Source organism: Elaeis guineensis, chromosome 1 (assembly GCF_000442705.2).
Source record: "Elaeis guineensis isolate ETL-2024a chromosome 1, EG11, whole genome shotgun sequence".
Classification (NCBI taxonomy): Eukaryota; Viridiplantae; Streptophyta; class Magnoliopsida; order Arecales; family Arecaceae; genus Elaeis; species Elaeis guineensis.
Genome location: NC_025993.2, coordinates 43,888,758 through 43,905,806, shown reverse-complemented (window position 1 = coordinate 43,905,806; position 17,049 = coordinate 43,888,758). Strand labels below are relative to the sequence as shown.

The following is a 17,049-nucleotide window of genomic DNA, read 5'->3' as shown; positions in this document are numbered from 1 at the left end:
CAAAGAGATCTCCATAAAAATTATGGAAAAAATGTTGAAATAAAAATAAAAAGCTTAAAAATTATGAAAAGAAACGTCTTGAAATAGAAATAAAAAGGACGAAGATTAAAAGAGATGCAACATGAGGACTTCCCAGGGGGTCACCCATCCTAGTGCTACTCTCATCCAAGCATTCTTAACTAGGAAGTTCGGATGGGATCCGGTGTATTAGTGCTGGCATGATCGCACCCACCATGATCTCTTCAAAATTCTTAGGTATAACGTATCGACCGTCGCACGCCATCAGTGACCCTCTCACACCCAGGCATATAGGGTACCGGACCCTTCAAGTGGATCTCGCGTGGCCGCACGGCACTGTCTGCCTTCAGACTCAATTTATTTTTTTAAGAGAAAACATTACCCGCGGCAGAAGAAAGAGATCTCCATAAAAATTGTGAAAAAAAATATTGAATTAAAAATAAAATGGATGAAGATTAAAAAAGATGCAACACGAGGACTTCCAAGGGGGTCACCCATCCTAATACTATTCTCATCCAAGCATGCTTAACTGCAAAGTTCTGATGGGATCCGGTGCATTAGTGCTGTTGTGATCGTAACTGTAATGATTTGTTCGAAATTCATTGATATAACGTTGCAGCCGTTGCACGCCATCTGTAACCCTCCCACCGTCCTGGCCGGTTGGGTCCTGGATCCTTCAAGTGGGTCCCGCGAGCCTGCACGGCACTGTCGGTCTCCAGACTCAGTTTTTTTTTGAGAAAAAATGTTACCTGCGGCAGAAGAAAGAGATCTCTATAAAAATTATGAAAAAAAAAGTGTTGAAATAAAAATAAAAAGAACAAAGATTAAAAGGGGTGCAACACGAGGACTTCCCAGGGGGTCACCCATCCCAGTACGACTCGTGCCCAAGCACGCTCGACTGTGGAGTTCTGATGGGATCTAGTGCATTAGTGCTGGAATGATCGCACCCATCATGATCTCTTCAAAATTTATGGGTATAACGTAGCTTCCGTTGCACACCATCTGTAGCCCTCCCACTGTCTAGGACTGTAGGGTACCGGACCCATCAAGTGGGCCAGCGAGCCCGCACGGCACTGTAGGTCTCCAGACTCAATTTTTTTTTAAGGGAGAACGTTAACCATAGCAGAACAAAGAGATCTCCATAAAAATTACGGAAAAAAGTGTTGAAATAAAAATAAAAAGCTTAAAAATTATGGAAAGGAAAGTCTTGAAATAGAAATAAAAAGGATGAAGATTAAAAGGGATGCAACATGAGGACTTCCCAGGGGGTCACCCATCCTATTACAATTCTCGCCCAAGCATTCTTAACTCTGAAGTTCTGATGGGATCCGGTGTATTAGTGCTGGCATGATCGCACCCATCATGATCTCTTCGAAATTCTTAGGTATAACGTAGCGGCCGTCGCACACCATCAGTAACCTTCCCATGCCAAGGCATGTGGGGTACCAGACCCTTCAAGTGGATCCTGCGTGGCCGCACGGCACTGTCTGTCTCCAGACTCAATTTATTTTTTTAAGAGAAAATGTTACCCACGGTAGAAGAAAGAGATCCCCATAAAAATTGTGGAAAAAAATATTGAATGAAAAATAAAATAGACGAAGATTAAAAGGGATGCAACACTAGGACTTCCCAAGGGGTCACCCATCCAAGTACTACTCTCGCCCAAGCTTGCTTAACTGTAGAATTCTGATGGGATCCGGTGCATTAGTGCTGGTGTGATCGCAACCATAATGATTTGTTCGAAATTCGTTGATATAACGTTGTGGCCATTGCGCGCCAACTGTAACCCTCCCACCGTCCTGGCCGGCTGGGTACCGGACCCTTCAAGTGGGTCCCGTGAGCCCACACGGCACTGTCGGTCTTCAAACTCAGTTTTTTTTGAGAAAAATTGTTACATGCGGCAGAAGAAAGAGATCTCCATAAAAATTATGGAAAAAAATGTTGAATTAAAAATAAAATAGATGAAGATTAAAAAAGATGAAACCCGAGGATGCATTAGTGTTGGTGTAATCGCACACGTAATGATTCGTTCAAAATTCGTTGATATAATGTTGCGGCCATTGCATGCCTTCTATAAGCCTCCCACCATCCTGGTCGGTTGGGTATCGGACCCTTCAAGTGGGTCCCGTGAAACCGCACGGCACTGTCGGTCATCGGACTCAGTTTTTTTTTGAGAGAAAATGTTACCTGCGGCAGAAGAAAGAGATCTCCAAAAAAATTATGAAAAAAAGTCTTGAAATAAAAATAAAAGGGATGAAGATTAAAAGGGGTGCAACACGAGGACTTCCAAGGGAGTCACCCATCCCAGTACGACTCGCGCCCAAGCATGCTCGACTGCGGAGTTCTGATGGGATCTGGTGCATTAGTGCTGGTATGATCGCATCCATCATGATCTCTTTGAAATTCGAGGATATAATGTAGCTTCTGTTGCACGCCATCTGCAGCCCTCCCACTGTCCAGGACTGTAGGGTACCGGACCCATCAAGTGGGCCTGCGAGCCCGGACGGCACTGTAGGTCTCCAGACTCTGTTTCTTTTTTAGAGAGAATGTTAACCATGGCAGAAGAGAGAGATCTCCAAAAAAATTACGAAAAGAAGTTTTGAAATAAAAATAAAAAGCTAAAAAATTATGGAAGAAAAGTCTTGAAATAGAAATAAAAAGGACAAAGTTTAAAAGGGATGCAACATGAGGACTTCCAAGGGGGTCTCCCATCCTATTACTACTCTCGTCCAAGCATTCCTAACTACGAAGTTCTGATGGGATCCGGTGTATTAGTACCGACATGATCGCACACATCATGATCTCTTCGAAATTTGTAGGTATAACGTAGCGGCCGTCGCACGCCATCTATAACCTTCCCACGCCAAGGCATGTAGGGTACCAGACCCTTCAAGTGGATCCCGCGTGGCCACATGGCACTGTCTGCCTCCGGACCCAATTTATTTTTTTAAGAGAAAACGTTATCCGCGGCAGAAGAAAGAGATCCCCATAAAAATTATGAAAAAAAGTATTGAATTAAAAATAAAATAGACGAAGATTGAAAAGGATGCAACACGAAGACTTCCTAGGGGGTCACCCATCCTAGTACTACTCTCGTCAAAGCACGTTTAACTACGAAGTTCTGATGAAATTTGGTTCATTAGTGCTGGTGTGATCTCACCCATATCAATTTGTTCGAAACTCAGTGATATAACGTTGCAACCGTTGCACACCATCTATAACCCTCCCACCATCCTGGCCGGTTGGGTACCAGATCCTTCAAGTGGGTCCCACGAGCCCGCATGGCACTGTCAGTCTCCAGAAAATGTTACCTGTGGCAGAAGTAACAGATCTCAATAAAAATTATAAAAAAAAGTCTTGAAATAAAAATAAAAAGGATGAAGTTTAAAAGGGGTGCAACACGAGGACTTCCCAGGGGGTCACCCATCCCAGTACGACTTGCACCCAAGCACGCTTGACTGTGGAGTTCTGATGGGATCTGGTGCATTATTGCTGGTATGATCGCACCCATCATGATCTAATCAAAATTCATGGATATAATGTAGTTTCCATTGCACGCCATCTGTAACCCCCCCACTGTCCAGGACTGTAGGGTACCGGACCCATCAAGTGGGCCAGCAAGCCCACACGGCATTGTAGGTCTCCAGACTTAGTTTTTTTTTTTAGAGAGAACGTTAACCATGGCAGAACAAAGAGATCTCCATAAAAATTATGAAAAAAAGTTTTGAAATAAAAATAAAAAGCTTAAAAATTACGGAAAGAAAAGTCTTGAAATAGAAATAAAAAGGTCGAAGATTAAAAGAGATGCAACATGAGGACTTCCCAGGGGGTCACCCATCCTAGTGCTACTCTCGTCCAGGCATTCTTAACTACGAAGTTCTGATGGGATCCGGTGTGTTAGTGCTGGCATGATCACACCCATCATGATCTCTTCGAAATTCTTAGGTGTAACATAGCGGCAGTCGCACGCCATCAGTCACCCTCCCATACCCAGGCATGTAGGGTACCGGGCCCTTCAAGTGGAACCCGCATGGCCGCACGGCACTGTCTGCCTCCAAACTCAATTTATTTTTTTAAGAGAAAATGTTACTCACGGCAGAAGAAAGAGATCCCCATAAAAATCATGAAAAAAAGTGTTGAATTAAAAATAAAATAGACGAAGATTAAAAAGGATGCAACATGGACTGACTCCCCATTTCTACTCTCGCCCAAGCAAGCTTAACTGCGGAGTTCTGATGGGATCCGGTGCATTAGTGCTGGTGTGATCGCACCCATAATGATTTGTTCGAAATTCGTTGATATAACGTTGCGGCCGTTGCACGCCATCTGTAACCCTCCCACCATCCTGACCGGTTGGGTACCAGACCCTTCAAGTGGGTCCCGCGAGCCCGTACGGCACTGTCGGTCTCCAGACTCAATTTTTTTTAAAAAAAAATGTTACCTGCGGCAGAAGAAAGAGATCTCCATAAATATTGTGGAAAAAAGTGTTGAATTAAAAATAAAATAGGTGAAGATTAGAAAGGATGCAACACGAGAACTTCCCATTGGGTCACCCATCCTAGTACTACTCTCGCCCAAGCACGCTTAACTACGAAGTTCTGAAGGAATCCGGTGCATTAGCACTTGTGTGATCGCACCAATAATGCTTTGTTCAAAATTCATTGATATAACATTGCGGCCGTTGCACGCCATCTATAACCCTCCCACCGTCCTAGCCGGTTGGGCACCGGACCCTTCAAGTGGGTCACGCGAGCCCGCACGGCATTGTCGGTCTCATGACTCAGTTTTTTTTTGAGTGAAAACGTTACCCACGGTAGAAGAAAGAGATCTCCATAAAAATTATGAAAAAAAAGTGTTGAAATAAAAATAAAAAGGATGAAGATTAAAAGGGGTACAACACTAGGACTTCTTAGAGGGTCACTCATCCCAGTACGACTCACGCCCAAGCACACTCGACTGTGGAGTTCTGATGGGATCTGGTGCATTAGTGCTGGTACGATCAAACCTAGCATGATCTGATCAAAATTCGTGGATATAACATAGCTTCCGTTGCACGCCATCTGTAACCCTCTCACTGTTCAGGACTGTAGGGTACCGGACCCATCAAGTGTGACAGCAAGCCCACACGGCACTGTAGGTCTCCAGACTCAGTTTTTTTTGAGAGAGAACGTTAACCATGGCAGAACAAAGAGATCTCCATAAAAATTATCAAAAAAAACATTGAAATAAAAATAAAAAGCTTAAAAATTACAAAAAGAAAAGTCTTGAAATAGAAATAAAAAGGATGAAGATTAAAAGAGATGCAACATGAGGACTTCCCAGGGGGTCACCCATCCTAATGCTACTCTCACCCAAACATTCTTAACTAGGAAGTTCAGACGGGATCCGGTGTATTAGTGCTGGCATGATCGCACCCATCATGATCTCTTCAAAATTCTCAGGTATAGCATAGCGGCCGTCGCACGCCATCAGTGACCCTCTCACACCCAGGCTTATAGGGTACCGGACCCTTCAAGTGGATCCCACGTGGCCGCACGGCACTGTCTGCCTCCAAACTCAATTTATTTTTTTAAAAGAAAACGTTACCCGCGGCAGAAGAAAGAGATCTCCATAAAAATTATGGAAAAAAGTATTGAATTAAAAATAAAATGGATGAAGATTAAAAAGGATGCAAAACGAGGACTTCCCAGGGGGTCACCCAAGCTAATACTACTCTCGCCCAAGCACGCTTAACTGCGAAGTTCTAATGGGATCCGATGCATTAGTGCTATTATGATCGCAACCATAATGATTTGTTCGAAATTCATTGATATAACGTTGCGGCCGTTGCACGCCATCTGTAACCCTCCCACCGTCCTGGCCGGTTGGGTCCCGGACCCTTCAAGTGGGTCCCGCGAGCCGGCACGGCACTGTCGGTCTCCAGACTCAATTTTTTTTGAGAAAAAATGTTACCAGCGGCAGAAGAAAGAGATCTCTATAAAAATTATGAAAAAAAATATTGAAATAAAAATAAAAAGGATGAAGACTAAAAGGGGTGCAACATGAGGACTTCCCAGGGGGTCACCCATCCCAGTACGACTCGCACCCAAGCACGCTCGACTGTGGAGTTCTGATGGGATCTGGTGCATTAGTGCAGGTATGATCGCACCCATCATAATCTCTTCAAAATTCATGGATATAACGTAGCTTCTATTGCATGCCATCTGTAGCCCTCCCACTGTCTAGGACTGTAGGGTACCGGACCAATCAAGTGGGCCAGCGAGCCCGCACGGCACTGTAGGTCTCCAGACTCTGTTTTTTTTTAAGAGAGAACGTTAACCAGGGCAGAACAAAGAGATCTCCATAAAAATTATGAAAAAAAGTATTGAAATAAAAATAAAAAGCTTAAAAATTACGGAAAGAAAAGTCTTGAAATAGAAATAAAAAAGAAGAAGATTAAAAGGGATGCAACATGAGGATTTCCCAAGGGGTCACCCATCCTATTACTACTCTCGCCCAAGCATTCTTAACTACGAAGTTTTGATGGGATCCGATGTATTAGTGCCGGCATGATCGCACGCATCATGATCTCTTCAAAATTCTTAGGTATAACGTAGCGGCCGTCGCACGCCATCAGTAACCTTCCCACGCCAAGGCATGTGGGGCACCGGACCCTTCAAGTGGATCCCGCATGGCCGCACGGCACTCTCTGCCTCCAGACTCAATTTATTTTTTTAAGAGAAAACGTTACCCGCGGCAGAAGAAAGAGATCCCCATAAAAATTATGAGAAAATGTGTTGAATTAAAAATAAAATAGACGAAGATTAAAAAGGATGTAACATGAGGACTTCCCAAGGGGTCATCCATCCTAGTACTACTCTCGCCCAAGCATGCTTAACTGTGGAATTCTGATGGGATCCGGTGCATCAGTGTTGGTGTGATCGCAACCATAATGATTTGTTCAAAATTCATTGATATAACATTGCGGCTATTGCACGCCATCTGTAACCCTCCCACCGTCCTGGCCGGCTGGGTACCGGACCCTTGATGTGGTCCCATGAGCCCGCATGGCACTGTCGGTCACCAGACTCAGTTTTTTTTTGAGAAAAAATGTTATCTGCGGCAGAAGAAATAGATCTCCATAAAAATTGTGAAAAAAAGTGTTGAATTAAAAATAAAATAGACGAAGATTAAAAAATATACAACTCGAGGACTTCCCAGGGGGTCACCCATCCTGGTACTACTCTTGTCCAAACACGCTTAACTACGGAGTTTTGAAAGAATCCGATGCATTAGTGTTGGTGTTATCGCACACGTAAAGACTTGTTCGAAATTCATTGATATAACGTTGCAGCCGTTGCATGCTTTCTATAACCCTACCATAATCCTGGCCGGTTGGGTACCGGACCCTTCAAGTGGGTCCCGCGAGCCCGCACGACACTATCGGTCTCCGGACTCAGTTTTTTTTTGAGAAAAAATGTTACCTGCGGCAGAAGAAAGAGATCTCTATAAAAATTATGAAAACAAAGTATTGAAATAAAAATAAAAAGGATGAAGATTAAAAGGGGTACAACACAAGGACTTCCCAGGGGGTCACCCATCCCAGTACGACTCGCGCCCAAGCACGCTCGATTGTGGAGTTCTGATGGTATCTGGTGCATTAGTGCTGGTATGATCGCACTCATCATGATCTCATCGAAATTCGTGAATATAACGTAGCTTCCGTTGCACGCCATCTGTAACCCTCCCACTGTTCAGGACTGTAGGGTAACGGACCCATCAAGTGGGCCAGCGAGCCCGCACGGCACTGTAGGTCTCCAGACTCAATTTTTTTTTAGAGAGAATGTTAACCATGGCAGAACAAAGAGATCTCCATAAAAATTATGAAAAAAATGTTGAAAAAAAAATAAAAAGCTTAAAAATTATGGAAAGAAAAGTCTTGAAATAGAAATAAAAAGGACGATGATTAAAAGAGATGCAACATGAAGACTTCCCAGGGGGTCACCCATCCTAGTGCTACTCTCGCCCAAGCATTCTTAACTATGAAGTTCTGACGGGATACGGTGTATTAGTGCTGCCATGATCGCACCCATCATGATCTCTTCAAAATTCTTAGGTATAATGTAGCGGCCGTCGCATGCCATCAGTCACCCTCCCATGCCCAGGCATATAGGGTATCGAACCCTTCAGGTAAATCCCACGTGGCCGCACGGCACTGTCTGCCTGCAGACTCAATTTATTTTTTTAAAAGAAAATATTATCCGCGGTAGAAGAAAGAGATCCCTGTAAAAATTGTGGAAAAAAGTATTGAATTAGAAATATAATAGACGAGGATTAAAAAGGATGCAACACGAGAACTTCCCAGGGGGTGCGGCCGTTGATATAACGCGGAGTTCTGATGGGATGCGGTGCATTTGTGCTGGTGTGATCGAACACCTAATATATTGTTCGAAATTCGTTGATATAACATTGCGGCCGTTGCACGTCATCTGTAACCCTCCCACCGTCCCGGCTGGTTGGGTACCGGACCCTTCAAATGGGTCCCGTGAGCCCGCACGGCACTGTCGGTCTGCAGACTCAGTTTTTTTTTTGAGAAAAAATGATACCTACGGCAGAAGAAAGAGATCTCCATAAAAATTATTAAAAAAAATCTTGAAATAAAAATAAAAGGGATGAAGATTAAAAGGGGTGCAACACGAGGACTTCCAAGGGAGTCACCCATCCCAGTACGACTCGCGCCTAAGTGCGCTCGACTGCGGAGTTCTGATGGGATCCAGTGCATTAGTGCTGGTATGATCGCACCCATCATGATCTCTTCGAAATTCATAGATATAACGTAGCTTCCGTTGCATGCCATATGTAGCCCTCCCATCGTCCAGGACTATAGGGTACCGAACCAAACAAGTGGGCCCGCGAGCCCGCACGGCACTGTAGGTCTCGAGACTCAATTTTTTTTTAGAGATAACGTTAACCATGGCAGAAGAAAGAAATCTCCATAAAAATTATGAAAAAAAGTGTTAAAATAAAAATAAAAAGCTTAAAAATTATAGAAAAAAAGTCTTGAAATAGAAATAAAAAGGACGAAGATTAAAAGGGACGCAACATGAGGACTTCCAAAGGGGTCACCCATTCAATTACTACTCTCACCCAAGCATTCTTAACTACGAACTTCTGATGGGATCCGGTGTATTAGTGCCGGCATGATCGCACGCATCATGATCTCTTCAAAATTCTTAGGTACAATGTAGCGGCCATCGCACGCCATCAGTAACCTTCTCACGCCAAGGCAAGCAGGGTACCGGACCCTTCAAGTGGATCCCGCGTGGCCGCACGGCATTGTCTACCTCCAGAATTAATTTATTTTTTTAAGAGAAAATGTTCCCCACGGCAGAAGAAAGAGATCCCCAAACAAATTGTGGAAAAAAATGTTGAATTAAAAATAAAATAGATGAAAATTAAAAAGGATGCAACACGAGAACTTCCCCCAAGGGGTCACCCATCCTAGTACTACTCTCGCCGAAGCACGCTTAACTACGAAGTTTTGATGCGATCCGATGCATTAGTGCTGGTGTGATTGCAACCATAATGTATTGTTCAAAATTCGTTGATATAACATTGCGGCTGTTGCACGCCATCTGTAACCCTCCCACTGTCCTGGCTGGCTGGGTACACCCTTCAAGTGGGTCCCGCGAGCCCGCACGGCACTGTCGGTCTCCAGACTCATTTTTTTTAAAAAAAAATGTTACCTGCGGCAGAAGAAAGAGATCTCCATAAAAATTATGGAAAAAAAGGTTGAATTAAAAATAAAATAGACGAAGATTAAAAAGTACCAACTCAATTTTTTTTAAAAAAAAAATGTTACCTGCGGCAGAAGAAAGAGATCTCCATAAAAATTATGGAAAAAAAGGTTGAATTAAAAATAAAATAGACAAAGATTAAAAAGGATGCAACCCGAGGACTTCCTAGGGGGTCACCCAGCCTAGTACTACTCTCGCCCAAGCACGCTTAACTACGGAGTTCTGAAGGGATCCAATGCATTGGTGCTGGTGTGATCGCACCAATAATGATTTGTTTGAAATTCTTTGATATAACGTTACAGCCATTGCACACCATCTATAATCCTCCCACAGTCCTAGCCGGTTGGGTACCGGACCCTTCAAGTGGGTCCCGCGAGCCCGCACGGCACTGTCGATCTCCAGATTCAGTTTTTTTTTAGAGAAAATGTTACCTGCGGCAGAAGAAAGAGATCTCTACAAAAATAATGAAAAAAAAGTGTTGAAATAAAAATAAAAAGAATGAAGATTAAAAGGGGTACAACACGATGACTTCCCAGGGGGTCACCCATCCTAGTATGACTTGCGCCCAAGCATGCTCGACTGTGGAGTTCTGATGGGATCTGGTGCATTAGTGCTGGTATGATCGCACCCATCATGATCTCATCGAAATTCGTGGATATAACGTAGCTTCCGTGGCACGCCATCTGTAACCCTCCCACTGTCCAGGACTGTAGGGTACTGGACCCATCAAGTGGGCCAGCGAGCCCACACGGCACTGTAGGTCTCCAAACTCAGTTTCTTTTTGAGAGAGAACGTTAACCATGGCAGAACAAAGAGATCTCCATAAAAATTATGAAAAAAAGTTTTGAAATAAAAATAAAAAGCTTAAAAATTACGGAAAGAAAAGTCTTGAAATAGAAATAAAAATGACGAAGATTAAAAGAGATGCAACATGAGGACTTCCCAAGGGGTCACCCATCCTAGTGCTACTCTCGCCCAAGCATTCTTAACTACGAAGTTCTGACATGATCCTGTGTATTAGTGCCGGCATGATCGCACCCATCATGATCTCTTCGAAATTCTTAGGTATAACGTAGCGGCCGTCGCACGCCATCAGTGACCCCCCTACGCCCAGGCATATAGGGTACCGGACCCTTCGCATGGATCCTGCGTGGCCGCACGGCACTGTCTGCCTCCAGACTCAATTTATTTTTTTAAGAGAAAATGTTACCCGCAGCAAAAGAAAGAGATCCCTATAAAAATTATGGAAAAGAGTGATGAATTAAAAATATAATAGATGAGGATTAAAAAGGATGCAACATAAGAACTTCCCAAGGGGTCACCCATCCTAGTACTACTCTCGTCCAAGCACGCTTAACTGCAGAGTACTGATGGGATCCGGTGCATTCGTGCTGGTGTGATCGCAAAATTAATTATTTGTTCAAAATTCGTTGATATAACGTTGTGGCCATTGCACGCCATCTGTAACCCTCCCACCATTCTGGTCAATTGGGTACCGGACCCTTCTAGTGGGTCCCGCGCTCTCGTACGGCACTGTCGGTCTCCAGACTCAATTTTTTTTTTTAAGAAAAAACGTTACCTGCGGCAAAAGAAAGAGATCTCCATAAAAATTATGAATGGAAAGTCTTGAAATAAAAACAAAAGGGACGAAGATTAAAAGGGGTGCAACACGAGGACTTCCAAGGGAGTCACCCATCCCAGTGCGACTCGTGCCCAAGCATGCTCGACTGCGGAGTTCTGATGGGATCCGGTGCATTAGTGCTGGTATGATCGCACCCATCATGATCACTTCAAAATTCGTAGATATAATGTAGCTTCCGTTGCACGCCATCTGTAGCCCTCCCACCGTCCAGGACTGTAGCGTACCAGACCCATCAAGTGGGCCCGCGAGCCCGCACGGCACTGTAGGTCTCCAGACTCAGTTTTTTTTTGAGAGAGAATGTTAACCATGGAAGAAGAAAGAGATCTCCATAAAAATTATGAAAAAAAATATTGAAATAAAAATAAAAAGCTTAAAAATTATGAAAAAAAAGGTCTTGAAATAGAAATAAAAAGAACGAAGATTAAAAGGGATGCAACATGAGGACTTCCCAGGGGGTCACCCATCCTATTACTACTCTCGTTCAAGCATTCTTAACTATGAAGTTCAGATGGGATCCGATGTATTAGTGCCAGCATGATCGCGCGCATCATGATCTCTTTGAAATTCTTAGGTATAACGTAGCGGCCGTCGCACGCCATCAGTAACCTTCCCACGCCAAGGTATGTAGGGTACCGGACCATTCAAGTGCATCACACGTGGCCACACGGCACTGTCTGCCTCCAGATTCAATTTATTCTTTTAAGAGAAAATGTTACCCACGGCAGATGAAAGAGATCCCCATAAAAATTATGGAAAAAAGTATTGAATTAAAAATAAAATAAATGAAGATTAAAAAAGATGCAACACGAGGACTTCGTAGGGGGTCACCCATCCTAGAACTACTCTCGCCCAAGCACGCTTAACTATGAAGTTCTGATAGGATCCGGTGCAATAATGCTGGTGTGATCACGACCATAATGATTTGTTCGAAATTCATTGATATAACATTATGGTCGTTGCACGCCATCTATAACCCTCCCACCATCCTAGCCGGCTGGGTACCGGACCCCTCAAGTGGGTCCCGCAAGCATGCACGGCACTATCGGTCTTCAGACTCAGTTTTTTTTTTAAAAAAATATTATCTGCGGCAGAAAAAAGAGATCTCCATAAAAATTGTGGTAAAAATTATTGAATTAAAAATAAAATAGACGAAGATTAGAAAGAATGCAACACAAGGACTTCCCAGAGGATCACCCATCCTAGTACTACTCTCGTCCAAGCACGCTTAACTACGAAGTTCTGAAGGGATCCGATGCATTAGTGCTGGTGTGATCGCAATCATAATGATTTATTCGAAATTCGTTGATATAACGTTACGGCTGTTGCACGCCATCTATAACCCTCCCACCATATTCGTCGGTTGGATACCGGACCCTTCAAGTGGGTCCCGCGAGCCCGCACGGCACTATCGATCTCCAGACTCGGTTTTTTTTTGAGAAAAAACATTACCTGCGGCAGAAGAAAGAGATCTCTATAAAAATTATGAAAAAAAAGTGTTGAAATAAAAATAAAAATGATGAAGATTAAAAGGGGTACAACACGATGACTTCTCAGGGGGTCACCTATCCCAGTACGACTCGTGCCCAAGCATGCTCGATTGTGGAGTTCTGATGGGATCTGGTGCATTAGTGCTGGTATGATCTCACCCATCATGATCTCATCGAAATTCATGGATATAATGTAGCTTCCGTTGCACGCCATCTGTAACCCTCCCACTGTCCAGGACTGTCGGGTACCGGGCCCATCAAGTGGGCCAGTAAGCCCGCACGGCACTGTAGGTCTCCAGACTCAGTTTTTTTTTTGAGAGAGAATATTAACCATGGCAGAATAAAGAGATCTCCATAAAAATTATGAAAAAAGTGTTGAAATAAAAATAAATAGCTTAAAAATTATGGAAAGAAAAGTCTTAAAATAGAAATAAAAAGGATGAAGATTAAAAGAGATGCAACATGAGGACTTCCCAGGGGGTCACCCATCATAATGCTACTCTCGCCCAAGCATTCTTAACTACGAAGTTTTGATGGGATCCGATGTATTAGTGCTGGCATGCTCTCACCCATCATGATCTCTTTAAAATTCTTAGGTATAATGTAGCGGCCGTCACACGCCATCAGTAACCATCCCATGCCCAGGCATATAGGGTACCGGACCCTTCAAGTGGATCCCGCGTGGCCGCACGGCACTGTCTGCCTCCAGACTCAATTTTTTTTTAAGACAAAACGTTACCCGCGGCAGAAGAAAGAGATCCCCATAAAAATTGTGGAAAAAAATGTTGAATTAAAAATATAATAGAGGGGGTTAAAAAGGATGCAACATGAGAAATTTCCAAGGGTCACCCATCCTAGTACTACTCTCGCCCAAGCACGCTTAACTGCGGAGTTCTGATGGGATCTGGTGCATTAGTGCTGGTGTGATTGCACCCATAATGATTTGTTCAAAATTCATTGATATAACATTGCGGTCATTGCATGCCATCTGTAACCCTCCCACCGTCCTGGTCGGTTGGGTACCGAACCCTTCAAGTGGGTCCTGCGAGCCCGCACGGCACTATCGGTCCCCAGACTCAGTTTTTTTTTTGAGAAAAAATTTTACCTACGGTAAAAGAAAGAGATCTCCATAAAAATTATGAAAAAAAAGTCTTGAAATAAAAATAAAAGGAACAAAGATTAAAAGGGGTGCAACATGAGGACTTCCAAGGGAGTCACCCATCCGAGTATGACTCGCGCCCAAGCATGCTCGACTGCGGAGTTCTGATGGAATCTGATGCATTAGTGCTGGTATGATCGCACCCATCATGATCTCTTCAAAATTTATGGATGTAATGTAGCTTCCGTTGCACGTCATCTGTAGCCCTCCCACCATCCAGGACTGTAGGGTATCGGACCCATCAAGTGGGCTCGCGAGCCCGCACGGCACTATAGGTCTCCAGACTCAATTTTTTTTTGAGAGAGAACATTAACCATGGCAGAAGAAAGAGATCTCTATAAAAATTATGAAAAAAAGTGTTGAAATAAAAATAAAAAGCTTAAAAATTATGGAAAAAAAGGTCTTAAAATTGAAATAAAAAGGACGAAAATTAAAAGGGTTGCAACATGAGGACTTTCCAAGGGGTCACCCATCCTATTACTAATCTCGCCCAAGCATTCTTAACTACGAAATTCAGATGGGATCCGATGTATTAGTGCCGGCATGATCGCACGCATCATGATCTTTTCGAAATTCTTAGGTATTACGTAGCGGCCGTCGCACGCCATCAGTAACCTTCCCATGCCAAGGCATGTAGGGTACTGGACCCTTCAAGTGGATCCCGCGTGGCCGCACGGCACTGTTTGCCTCCAGACTTAATTTATTTTTTTAAGAGAAAATGTTACTTGCGGCAAAAGAAAGAGATCCCCATAAAAATTATGGAAAAAAGTGTTGAATTAAAAATATAATAGATGAGGATTAAAAAGGATGCAACACGAGAACTTCTCAGGGGGTCATCCATCCTAGTACTACTCTCGCCCAAGCATGCTTAACTGTGGAGTTCTGATAGAATCCGATGCATTAATGCTGATGTGATCGTACCTATAACAATATGTTCAAAATTCATTGATATAACATTGCAGCCGTTGCACGCCATCTGTAACCCTCCCATCGTCTTGGCCGGTTGGGTACCGGACCCTTCAAGTGGGTCCCGCGAGCCCGCACGACACTGTCTGCCTCCAGACTCAATTTATTTTTTTAAGAGAAAATGTTACCTGTGGCAGAAGAAAGAGATCTCCATAAAAATTATGAAAAAAAGTGTTGAATGAAAAATAAAATAGACGAAGATTAAAAAGGATGCAACACGAGAACTTCCCAAGGGTTCAGCCATCCTAGTACTACTCTCGCCCAAGCATGCTTAACTGCGGAGTTCTGATGGGATCCGATGCATTAGTGCTGGTGTGATCGCACCCATAACAATATGTTTGAAATTTGTTGATATAACGTTGCGGCCATTGCACGCCATCTGTAACCCTCCCATCGTCCTGGCCGGTTGGGTACCGGACCCTTCAAGTGGGTCTCGCGAGCCCGCGCGACACTGTTGGTCTTCAGACTCAATTTTTTTTTTAAAAAAAATGTTACCTGCGGCAGAAGAAAGAGATCTCCATAAAAATTATGAAAAAAAGTGTTGAATTAAAAATAAAATAGATGAAGATTAAAAAAGATGCAACACGAGAACTTCCCAGGGGGTCACCCATCCTAGTACTACTCTCGCCAAAGCACACTTAACTACGGAGTTCTGAAGGGATCTTGTGCATTAGTGCTAGTGTAATCGCACCCATAACGATTTGTTCGAAACTCGTTGATATAACGTTGCGGCCGTTGCATGCCATCTATAACCCTCCCACCATCCTGGCCGGTTGGATACCGGACCCTTCATGTGGGTCCCGCAAGCCCGCACGGCACTGTCAGTCTCCAGACTCAATTTTTTTTGAGAGAAAATGTTACCTGCGGCTAGAGCCATCAAAACAGGCCTTGGCCCGTGGGCCGACCCGTTTAGGCCCTTAAAATAGTAGGGCTGGGCCAGTGTTTTAGCAGCCCGTTTAACAAAAGGGCTTTTTAGCCCGATTCGTTTATGGCCCATCCCATGAAAGGCTGGCCCGTCTAGCTCGCGGGCCAGCCTATTTTTTTAAAAAAATTATTTTAAAATAACTTAATCACTTAAAGTAATCAGTAAATAACCAATTATTTCTAAAATATCTTTTTTCTCATTTCTACGCCTCATTAGTCATTACTTCCATCATTAATGTCTAATAACTTAAATCATTTTTTTCAAGCCTTAGTCCCTGTTCATCTTCCCACTACCCATCTGATCATTATTACTCCCTCCTTTCTTCAAATGGCTTGTGATATACTAAGCATACCAATCACTACAGTGGCTAGCGAATCAGCTTTTAGCATTGGTGCTCGTGTTTTAAATAAATATAGATGCTGCCTCCTTGGTGATCATGTGCAAGCTCTCATTTACACCTGTAATTGGTTACATGGCTTTATTCATGATGGTAATATCTTTTTTTATAATTTAAGATAAGAATTTGAATTTAGTTGGATGCAAAATAGATTTTTTCTAACTATTTATTGATCTTTGTTATTTGTTACTTGTGGATTGTAGATGAAGATGATGATTCAACTACAAAAATTGATGCAAATTTGCCAAAACAAGATCGTCAAGTTTCTAATGTTATAATTGATGAAGATGAGGATGATTATTGATTAATGAAATATTGGCAAAAATCTTAAGAACAGGAACTGAATTTCAATAGTTGGACTTAATGTTATTTGAACAATATTTATTACTTCTTGGTTTGTTTGATTTTATGGAGTTCAATTAGTCTGTGGTATTTTTTCTTATGGAGAATGGTGATTATGATATTATTACAAAAATTTTGGAATTTTTTCATGTTTACTTTTGGTGTTTTAAAATTTTGATGTAGGGATTGATTTTATTTATTTATTTGATGAAGTATTATGTTTGAGAGATTTTTAATTTATTATAATTTTTAAATTTTTATAATTTTTATAATTATTTTAATTTTTTTGGTGAGCTATAAGGGCCGGCCCGTTTAGGCCCTTCATTTATAAGGGCTA

At 42.8% G+C, this 17,049-nt stretch overlaps 11 non-coding genes and 28 pseudogenes across 11 annotated transcripts; all 39 read right to left on the bottom strand.

Annotated features, from left to right (window-relative positions):
• Positions 1–111: 111 nt before the first annotated feature.
• LOC140855009 (5S ribosomal RNA) lies at positions 112–230 on the bottom strand. The gene has a single exon (XR_012138110.1). It is a non-coding gene; the product is annotated as a 5S ribosomal RNA (ribosomal RNA).
• Positions 231–479: 249 nt separating this feature from the next.
• On the bottom strand, positions 480–598 carry LOC114913528 (5S ribosomal RNA; annotated as a pseudogene).
• A 250-nt stretch (positions 599–848) lies between these two features.
• Positions 849–967, bottom strand: LOC114913551 (5S ribosomal RNA). The gene has a single exon (XR_012138167.1). It is a non-coding gene; the product is annotated as a 5S ribosomal RNA (ribosomal RNA).
• A 291-nt stretch (positions 968–1,258) lies between these two features.
• Positions 1,259–1,377, bottom strand: LOC114913709 (5S ribosomal RNA; annotated as a pseudogene).
• A 249-nt stretch (positions 1,378–1,626) lies between these two features.
• LOC140855006 (5S ribosomal RNA) lies at positions 1,627–1,745 on the bottom strand. Its single transcript, XR_012138106.1, has one exon. It is a non-coding gene; the product is annotated as a 5S ribosomal RNA (ribosomal RNA).
• Positions 1,746–2,284: 539 nt separating this feature from the next.
• On the bottom strand, positions 2,285–2,403 carry LOC140855010 (5S ribosomal RNA; annotated as a pseudogene).
• Positions 2,404–2,693: 290 nt separating this feature from the next.
• Positions 2,694–2,812, bottom strand: LOC140855072 (5S ribosomal RNA; annotated as a pseudogene).
• Positions 2,813–3,061: 249 nt separating this feature from the next.
• LOC140855073 (5S ribosomal RNA) lies at positions 3,062–3,180 on the bottom strand (annotated as a pseudogene).
• A 228-nt stretch (positions 3,181–3,408) lies between these two features.
• Positions 3,409–3,527, bottom strand: LOC140854976 (5S ribosomal RNA). Its single transcript, XR_012138069.1, has one exon. It is a non-coding gene; the product is annotated as a 5S ribosomal RNA (ribosomal RNA).
• Positions 3,528–3,819: 292 nt separating this feature from the next.
• Positions 3,820–3,938, bottom strand: LOC140855019 (5S ribosomal RNA; annotated as a pseudogene).
• A 600-nt stretch (positions 3,939–4,538) lies between these two features.
• LOC140855012 (5S ribosomal RNA) lies at positions 4,539–4,657 on the bottom strand (annotated as a pseudogene).
• Positions 4,658–4,906: 249 nt separating this feature from the next.
• Positions 4,907–5,025, bottom strand: LOC114913423 (5S ribosomal RNA; annotated as a pseudogene).
• Positions 5,026–5,315: 290 nt separating this feature from the next.
• On the bottom strand, positions 5,316–5,434 carry LOC114913732 (5S ribosomal RNA; annotated as a pseudogene).
• A 249-nt stretch (positions 5,435–5,683) lies between these two features.
• Positions 5,684–5,802, bottom strand: LOC114913829 (5S ribosomal RNA; annotated as a pseudogene).
• A 247-nt stretch (positions 5,803–6,049) lies between these two features.
• LOC114913734 (5S ribosomal RNA) lies at positions 6,050–6,168 on the bottom strand. Its single transcript, XR_012138129.1, has one exon. It is a non-coding gene; the product is annotated as a 5S ribosomal RNA (ribosomal RNA).
• Positions 6,169–6,459: 291 nt separating this feature from the next.
• Positions 6,460–6,578, bottom strand: LOC114913735 (5S ribosomal RNA; annotated as a pseudogene).
• Positions 6,579–6,827: 249 nt separating this feature from the next.
• LOC114913553 (5S ribosomal RNA) lies at positions 6,828–6,946 on the bottom strand (annotated as a pseudogene).
• Positions 6,947–7,193: 247 nt separating this feature from the next.
• On the bottom strand, positions 7,194–7,312 carry LOC114913544 (5S ribosomal RNA; annotated as a pseudogene).
• Positions 7,313–7,561: 249 nt separating this feature from the next.
• Positions 7,562–7,680, bottom strand: LOC140855054 (5S ribosomal RNA; annotated as a pseudogene).
• A 289-nt stretch (positions 7,681–7,969) lies between these two features.
• Positions 7,970–8,088, bottom strand: LOC114912991 (5S ribosomal RNA; annotated as a pseudogene).
• A 594-nt stretch (positions 8,089–8,682) lies between these two features.
• Positions 8,683–8,801, bottom strand: LOC114913731 (5S ribosomal RNA; annotated as a pseudogene).
• Positions 8,802–9,090: 289 nt separating this feature from the next.
• LOC114912984 (5S ribosomal RNA) lies at positions 9,091–9,209 on the bottom strand (annotated as a pseudogene).
• Positions 9,210–9,458: 249 nt separating this feature from the next.
• On the bottom strand, positions 9,459–9,579 carry LOC140855049 (5S ribosomal RNA; annotated as a pseudogene).
• Positions 9,580–9,938: 359 nt separating this feature from the next.
• Positions 9,939–10,057, bottom strand: LOC140854992 (5S ribosomal RNA). Its single transcript, XR_012138085.1, has one exon. It is a non-coding gene; the product is annotated as a 5S ribosomal RNA (ribosomal RNA).
• Positions 10,058–10,305: 248 nt separating this feature from the next.
• On the bottom strand, positions 10,306–10,424 carry LOC114912990 (5S ribosomal RNA; annotated as a pseudogene).
• Positions 10,425–10,715: 291 nt separating this feature from the next.
• LOC114912998 (5S ribosomal RNA) lies at positions 10,716–10,834 on the bottom strand (annotated as a pseudogene).
• A 249-nt stretch (positions 10,835–11,083) lies between these two features.
• On the bottom strand, positions 11,084–11,202 carry LOC114913527 (5S ribosomal RNA). Its single transcript, XR_003799495.2, has one exon. It is a non-coding gene; the product is annotated as a 5S ribosomal RNA (ribosomal RNA).
• Positions 11,203–11,453: 251 nt separating this feature from the next.
• Positions 11,454–11,572, bottom strand: LOC114913530 (5S ribosomal RNA; annotated as a pseudogene).
• Positions 11,573–11,863: 291 nt separating this feature from the next.
• Positions 11,864–11,982, bottom strand: LOC140855092 (5S ribosomal RNA; annotated as a pseudogene).
• A 249-nt stretch (positions 11,983–12,231) lies between these two features.
• On the bottom strand, positions 12,232–12,350 carry LOC140855048 (5S ribosomal RNA; annotated as a pseudogene).
• Positions 12,351–12,597: 247 nt separating this feature from the next.
• On the bottom strand, positions 12,598–12,716 carry LOC140854887 (5S ribosomal RNA). Its single transcript, XR_012137981.1, has one exon. It is a non-coding gene; the product is annotated as a 5S ribosomal RNA (ribosomal RNA).
• Positions 12,717–12,965: 249 nt separating this feature from the next.
• LOC114913533 (5S ribosomal RNA) lies at positions 12,966–13,084 on the bottom strand (annotated as a pseudogene).
• A 291-nt stretch (positions 13,085–13,375) lies between these two features.
• On the bottom strand, positions 13,376–13,494 carry LOC114913536 (5S ribosomal RNA; annotated as a pseudogene).
• Positions 13,495–13,740: 246 nt separating this feature from the next.
• LOC114913543 (5S ribosomal RNA) lies at positions 13,741–13,858 on the bottom strand. Its single transcript, XR_012138136.1, has one exon. It is a non-coding gene; the product is annotated as a 5S ribosomal RNA (ribosomal RNA).
• A 250-nt stretch (positions 13,859–14,108) lies between these two features.
• LOC114913538 (5S ribosomal RNA) lies at positions 14,109–14,227 on the bottom strand (annotated as a pseudogene).
• Positions 14,228–14,518: 291 nt separating this feature from the next.
• LOC114913135 (5S ribosomal RNA) lies at positions 14,519–14,637 on the bottom strand (annotated as a pseudogene).
• A 249-nt stretch (positions 14,638–14,886) lies between these two features.
• LOC114913128 (5S ribosomal RNA) lies at positions 14,887–15,005 on the bottom strand (annotated as a pseudogene).
• Positions 15,006–15,255: 250 nt separating this feature from the next.
• Positions 15,256–15,374, bottom strand: LOC114913140 (5S ribosomal RNA). The gene has a single exon (XR_003799164.1). It is a non-coding gene; the product is annotated as a 5S ribosomal RNA (ribosomal RNA).
• Positions 15,375–15,622: 248 nt separating this feature from the next.
• LOC114913149 (5S ribosomal RNA) lies at positions 15,623–15,741 on the bottom strand. The gene has a single exon (XR_003799166.1). It is a non-coding gene; the product is annotated as a 5S ribosomal RNA (ribosomal RNA).
• Between the last annotated feature and the right edge of the window lie 1,308 nt (positions 15,742–17,049).